This window comes from Onychostoma macrolepis, chromosome 23 (genome assembly GCF_012432095.1).
Source record: "Onychostoma macrolepis isolate SWU-2019 chromosome 23, ASM1243209v1, whole genome shotgun sequence".
Classification (NCBI taxonomy): Eukaryota; Metazoa; Chordata; class Actinopteri; order Cypriniformes; family Cyprinidae; genus Onychostoma; species Onychostoma macrolepis.
The window spans coordinates 5,187,193-5,194,102 of NC_081177.1; positions in this window are offsets into that span (position 1 = coordinate 5,187,193).

Genomic DNA, 6,910 nt, shown 5'->3' on the forward strand with positions numbered 1-6,910 from the left:
ATCCAAAAACGTGAGCACTAGTCCAGGCAGGGGAAAACACAATCCGACAAAGGCGAGGCTAGGCAAGGCAAGACTAGGGAAACTAACGGGCTCTGTAGGGCAGCGATAATGCATACAATACTCGGCCCCGACGGAAGGAAAGTCCAGGGTTTAAATAGAGTGTGTGATCAGTAATGGGTGATGGGAGTTGGAGTCCATTGTGATGTGTGGTGTGAAAGTCAATGTGGTGAGCGAGTGACCTCTGGTGGTGAATGAACGGAAGTGCAGACCAGATTCGTGACACATATATTTTGTGTTATTACAATAAGGCAACTTGTTCTAACACAGTAGGTCATGCATACCATGTAATCTTAGAATAGTTACACCTTACTTATGAAATACTAACAGTATAAATACTTTAAATTTTCCAAGTCATTACCCCCTTATCCCCCAAATGTTGCACATTGTTTCTGTTTACCTACACACACATACAGCTGTAAGTTATGCTTACGCAGAAAATTTCAATCTGTGTGTCATACATACCACGTAATTTCAGAATAGGTGCCCTTTAGATATAAAATACAGTCACACTTTATATTAGGTGGCCTTAACTACTATGTACTTACATTAAAAAATAAGTACAATGAACTTATCGTGTTCATACTGTATTGCAAAACACTTTTGCTGCTATTGAGGTGGGATATTAGATTAGATTAGATTAGATTCAACTTTATTGTCATTACACAAGTACAGGTACAGGGCAACGAAATGCAGTTTAGGTCTAACCAGAAGTGCAATAGTAGCAAGTGCAGTATATACAATGGTTGAATAAGTGCAGGACAAGGATATGTACTGAGTATATGTATAAATATATATAGAAAGATGGTTATTAATATAAACAGAATTTACAGGTGAATATGTGTAGTGAATAAATATACAGAAATTACAGGTGAATATGTATAGTGAATAAATATACAGAATTTACAGGTGAATATGTATAGTGAATAAATATACATAATTTACAGGTGAATATGTATAGTGAATAAATATACAGAATTTACAGGTGAATATGTATAGTGAATAAATATACAGAATTTACAGGTGAATATGTATAGTGAATAAATATACAGATGGCTATTACTATAAGCAGAATTTACAGGTGATATGTACTATCAATATAATATATATACAGATGACTATTACTATAAACAAGGTGTAAAAGTGCAGTGGAAGTGATTGCGTATTACAATTAGACATACGGTGCAAAATGTTAATGTAAGCATTGATAATGTAACAACAGTCGGCAGTGCAAATGAGCATAATCCAATTTAGGTATGGTAGTGCAAGATACAAAAGTAAACAGTTGTTACTGTAATAAAAATTTACATTCAGTAGTGCAAATAAGGCAGATGTGAGGTAGGAGAGAAGAGTTAATAATATATGAGGAAGTGGATCAACGGGGGTTAGAGTTCAGTAAAGAGACAGCTCTGGGGAAGAAACTGTTCTTTAGTCTGCTGGTCCTGGTCCGGAGGCACCTGAAACGCCTACCGGAGGGCAGGAGAGAAAACAGTCTGTGGGCTGGGTGAGAGGAGTCCTTAAGGATGCTGCGAGCTCGATGCAGACAGCGTTTCCTCTGGATGTGTTCGATGGCAGGTAGTGGAGTCCCTGTGATGCGCTGGGCAGTTTTCACCACCCGCTGCAGTGCCTTGCGCTCCGCAACAGAGCAGCTCCCATACCATACTGTGACACAGTTGGTCAGGATGCTTTCTATTGCGCAGCGATAGAAGTTCACCAGGATAGCAGAGGAGAGCTGATTCTTCCTCAGTGTCGGGTTCAGATATGGGTTAATGTAAGGGACAGGTTTGGTGGTATGGGTAGGTTTACGGGTGGGTTAAGGTGAAAGGGATGGGTCAACAGTGTAATTATAAATGTAATTACAGAAATTAATTACAGATGTAATCACATATAGGTATTTTTAAAAATATGTACACAATAAGTGCATTGTACCAAATGTATTAATTTAAATGTAAGTACATAGTAGTTAAGGTCACCTAATATAAAGTGGGACCTAAAATACTTACAGCATAAATGCTTTTGTAACGGGGTTGTTGAGACATGTGGATCCATATGCAAGCTTTTATTAAACAGAGACATGGTCAAAACACAGGCAGGGTCGAACAAATGGCAAACAGGTATCTTGAGGGTAAGACAGATGAGTACTCAAATAAACAGGCGTGGTCTTCGATCGGTGAACAATATCCAGAGGGCTTGACAATAAGGGTAATCCATAAGCATGAGCAATAGTCCAAGCGAGGCATAAACAGAGTCCGAATGGTGAGACAGGGGTAAATACAGGGAACACAGACTAGAAAACATGAAACAGGTTCCGTATTGCAGCTAACACTAGGGGAGTGATAAACGCATGACAATACTGGAACTGAACAGAAACACAGAATGGCTCGGTAAGGCAGCTAACACTAAGAGAGTGCTATACGCAGAACAATACAGGACCAAAACAGAAACACAGAATGGCTCAGTAAGGCAGCTAACACTAAGGGAGTGCTAAACGCAGAACAATACTTGGCGATCTGTGAATGGAAGTCCATGGTTTATATAGGGTGTGTGATTGTGTGATAGTTCTCAGGTGTGAGCGTGTGATTGAGACAGCTGTGTGTACTTAGTGCAATGAATGTTGGGAAATGCAGTCCGGGGGTGACGTGCAACAGTTAGTGTAGTGCAAGAGTCAATGTGGTGAGCGAGTGACCTCTGGTGGCGAGTGGACGGAAGACCACGAACCGGATTCGTGACGGCTTTATAATTTTGCAGGTTATTACCCCCTTGTTCCCTAATTGTTGCATATTGTTCCCTTATACCTACGAGTAGGTACTGTGGAGGTACTCTATAGTTACAAATATTAAAAATTCTGTTTAATTATACAGTACATTGCGGGCTGTAATCGAAAGCGTTACCAAAAAAAGTATTCTCGTAGCATCGCAAAACTGAAGTTAAGCCACTGATGTCACTTGGACTGTTTTACCGATGTATTTACTACATTTCTGGACTTGGGAACATTTCAGTTGTGTTGCTGTCTATGGAGGGTCAGATAGCTCTCAGATTTCATCAAAAATATCTTAATTTGTGTTCCGAAGATGCACGAAGGTCTTACGGGTTTGGAACGACACAAGGGTGAGTAATTAATGACAGAATTTTCATTTTGGCTTGAACTAACCCTTTAAGATGTTTCATGTTAACATCAACATGAAACATTAGCATATTGCTCGCCCACTTGTTGCCACTAGGTGCCATATTCTTTTTTGAGTACTCAAACAATCCAAAGAAAACATCTTTAAAAACCACTGCTGTAATGGTTTTACATAATTAAATGTTGGTTTTACATAATTAAAATTGTGCAATTATTGTCTGATGAATATGCTAAAATAAAAAGGATCTCTTTATGATTTATGAGTATGTCAGCTACCATAGCTAGGCTATAAATAAAGTAGGGCTGTCAATCAATTAAAATATTTAATCGTGATTAATCGCATGATTGTCATGAGTTAACTCACGATTAATCACAACTTAATCGCACATTTTTATTTGTTGTAAATGTACCTTCAATTAATACTTTTCAAGTTTTTAATACACTAATTAACATGGGCATGGACAAATATGGATGCTTTATGCAAATGCATGCAAATACAAATCCATTACTTCTCTTTCTTTGCACTGAGCAATTTACTTACACAAACCTGTTTACATTTTTGCATGACAGGGCAGCTCTTCTTCTGAACATGCAAAATGTACATATATTATTTATTATTACATTTGTTTCCCTCTCTGTGCCCACATACTGTATTTTGATGCAGCTAAATTCTCAATAAAACTGTTTTCATTGATGTATTTTACTGTTTCTGTTGTCAGACAACGGAATGAATATGAAATAGTGATTGAAATTAAGTTAATTAAATAAAAACTCTCCATTCCAAGATGTTAATCTGCACAAAAATCCTGATAATCTGATTAAATTAAATACACATAAGATAAAGACAATAGCTGTGCTGTGATTTCGGCTATACTTGCATGTAAAATTAGAGAAGCAACTTAACATCTGTGTTTAACTGAAAGCGCTGCTCCTCTCCGCCGCTCGCTGGACAAAAACTGAGCAGACGCAGAGAGAGAGAGAAAGAGAGGTGTGTGCGCGCTGGGTCAGCAAGACCTTGCGTTCGCGCAGCAGTACCGGCGATTCTAAGAAACAAAATAAGGTTTGGGTGCTATTTTGAAGGGAAAAGAAATCACTAAAGGGGTCTGCAATGCATCTCAATTTTTCCAACAAGGGGTTAGGCCACGGGTCAAACAGAAAATGTGCGCTGTGTTAATTTGCGGGTTAATAAAATTAGTGCCGTTAAAATGAATTTGCGTTAACGCTTTATTAAAATAAAGCCCTAAAATAAAGACTTTAGATGACATGAAACTGTGGTCAAAAGTCTATCATAAATGTGAAAAATGTTGTTGGATGGGAAGGAGGTGTTGTCTGCTGTTCTGTCCCCACCTATGTCAAAATCAAACCTACGCCCTAGGTCTTTAATAATAATGCATTTTAAATAATGATGATAATAATAAAATAAAGTCATTTATTCATGTTTTAATGTTTAAGCATCTTATTTTTTAATGGATTGAAATCCATTTTTAATTGGATTGAAATGTTTTTATTGGTATATTTTTGAATTACAATACAGAAACAAAATGCAAGCATATAACATTCCTCTCAAATCCCAGCTTGGATTCATGTGTGTGTGTGTGTGTGTGTGTGTGTGATATATATGTATGTATAAATATATATATATATATATTTCTGGGGGCTTGTAGGACAAAGTAATTTTGTTTAAGAAGCAGCTGTCATACATGAAGGCACATGTCACGGATCGGTCAGTCTCATTTACTCCCAATCACTGTGCACACCCTCACCTGTTCCCTGATTGATCACACCTGCACCTTATGAGCACCTTCATCAAAACTACTACTTAAGCACACACCTCACAGCATTCCAGTGTCTGGTCTCGTTCATTCGATGTGGACTCTCAATGCTATCACAGCAACTTACCTCCAACGTGTACTTACCTCCTGTGTCCTCCCCAGCGTATTGTCTCCTGTGTTCCTACGTCTGTTTCTTTCAGCGACCCCCAGTCAGAATCTCCCAGATCCATCTGTGTGAGGTGTGTGCTTCTCCCATCCATCCACGAGTTCCTGTCAAGGCAATACCTATTCTCATTACCAACTCATCTCTCCATTGATCTGCTTATTGAACTTGATACTTACAATCTCCAGTCTCCCTTTACTCTGCTATTCGTCTCCTATCACTGCTGCAACTAGCATTTCCAAATTTCCTTGGGCAAGGAAGGTTATTTCTAACAGCGCAGATTTGGTGGCAAAGCTGGCGGATCCACCTATCATTTCCATCAGGAAGTCTATGAAGTTGAATTTCACTCTGCAACGCTCATGTTCAAGATCCACACTCAATCAACGCAATGAATCCATTCCAGTGAGTAAAAGTTCCAAATATATTCCTGAAAGTCAACATGTAGTGTATGTACTTCCTGAACCAAACTTGGTGAACCCCGTTTCTAAAGTTACACCGACCACCAAGTTTAATTTGGCCTCAGAGTCTAGTAACATCCATGTCCCAGCTCCAGACTTCAGTTCTGAGCCAGCTTCACCCCAGTTCAGTAATAAATCCATTCTAGCTCCAAAGTCTGCTCCAGTCTCAAATCTCCAGTTCTGTGAACAAAGCCCACAGACAAGCACACCGCCGTCTGCGGCTCCCTCATGCCCGCCGCCGTTCGCGGCCACCGCAAGCACGCCCCCCATCTGTGGCCAATTCAAGCCCGCTGGCCTCTCCGCTGTCGAGCCAGCCGGCAATCCCAAATGTGCCCCTAGGACTGTTAGTGGTGTATGAGGGCATGTCCTGGCCTCCAGTTCCCGCTCCACCAGTTCTCGCTACTCCAGCGCCCATTTCTCCAGGGCCCGTTCCTCCAGCGCCCATCTCTCCAGAGCCAGTTCCCCCAGGTATCCGCGATTCCAGAGCGCCCCCCCCCCCCCAGGTGGTACTGTCACAGATCGGTCAATCTCACTCACTCCCAATCACTGTGCACACCCTCACCTATTCCCTGATTGATCACACCTGCACCTCATGAGCACCTTCATCAAAACTACTACTTAAGCACACACCTCACTTCTCAAACTTACCAAACCGGTTCTATAGCAGATCATGGTATGGCCGGAAAATGCTACCTCAGCACTGCAGGACTGCTTCCAGGACACAGACTGGAACATGTTTAAAGAGGCGGCCACCTACGACAACCACACAGATCTGCAGGAGTACACTGAAACTTTGACTGCTTACATCAAAAAGTGCACTGATGATGTGACAGTCACCAAGACCATCACCACACGCGCCAACCAGAAGCCATGGATGACAGCAGAGGTTCGTGGGCTGCTAAAGAGATTAAGCTTTCAGATCAGGAGATAAAGCAGCCCTCAAAACAGCAAGAGCCAATCTGTCCCGCAGCATCAAAAATGCAAAACGGTCATATGCTCAAAAAATCAACAATCACTTCACAGACAGCAGAGACACATGGAGTCTGTGGCAAGCCATTCAGACCATCACAGACTTCAAGCCCCCGCCACAGGTCTGTGATGATGACACATCCCTCCCAGATACACTCAACCACTTTTATTTACGGTTTGAAATGCAGAAGGACATACCTGCACACACCTGCACAAAAACTGCCCACACCTCCCAACGACCAGGCGCTCTGTCTGTCTCCAGCTTACGTAAGGAAGACTCCATCTAGGATCAACCCACGCAAGGCTGCGGGTCCTGACAACATACCTGGCCGTGTACTGAAAGACTGTGCTGTACAGCTGACAGATT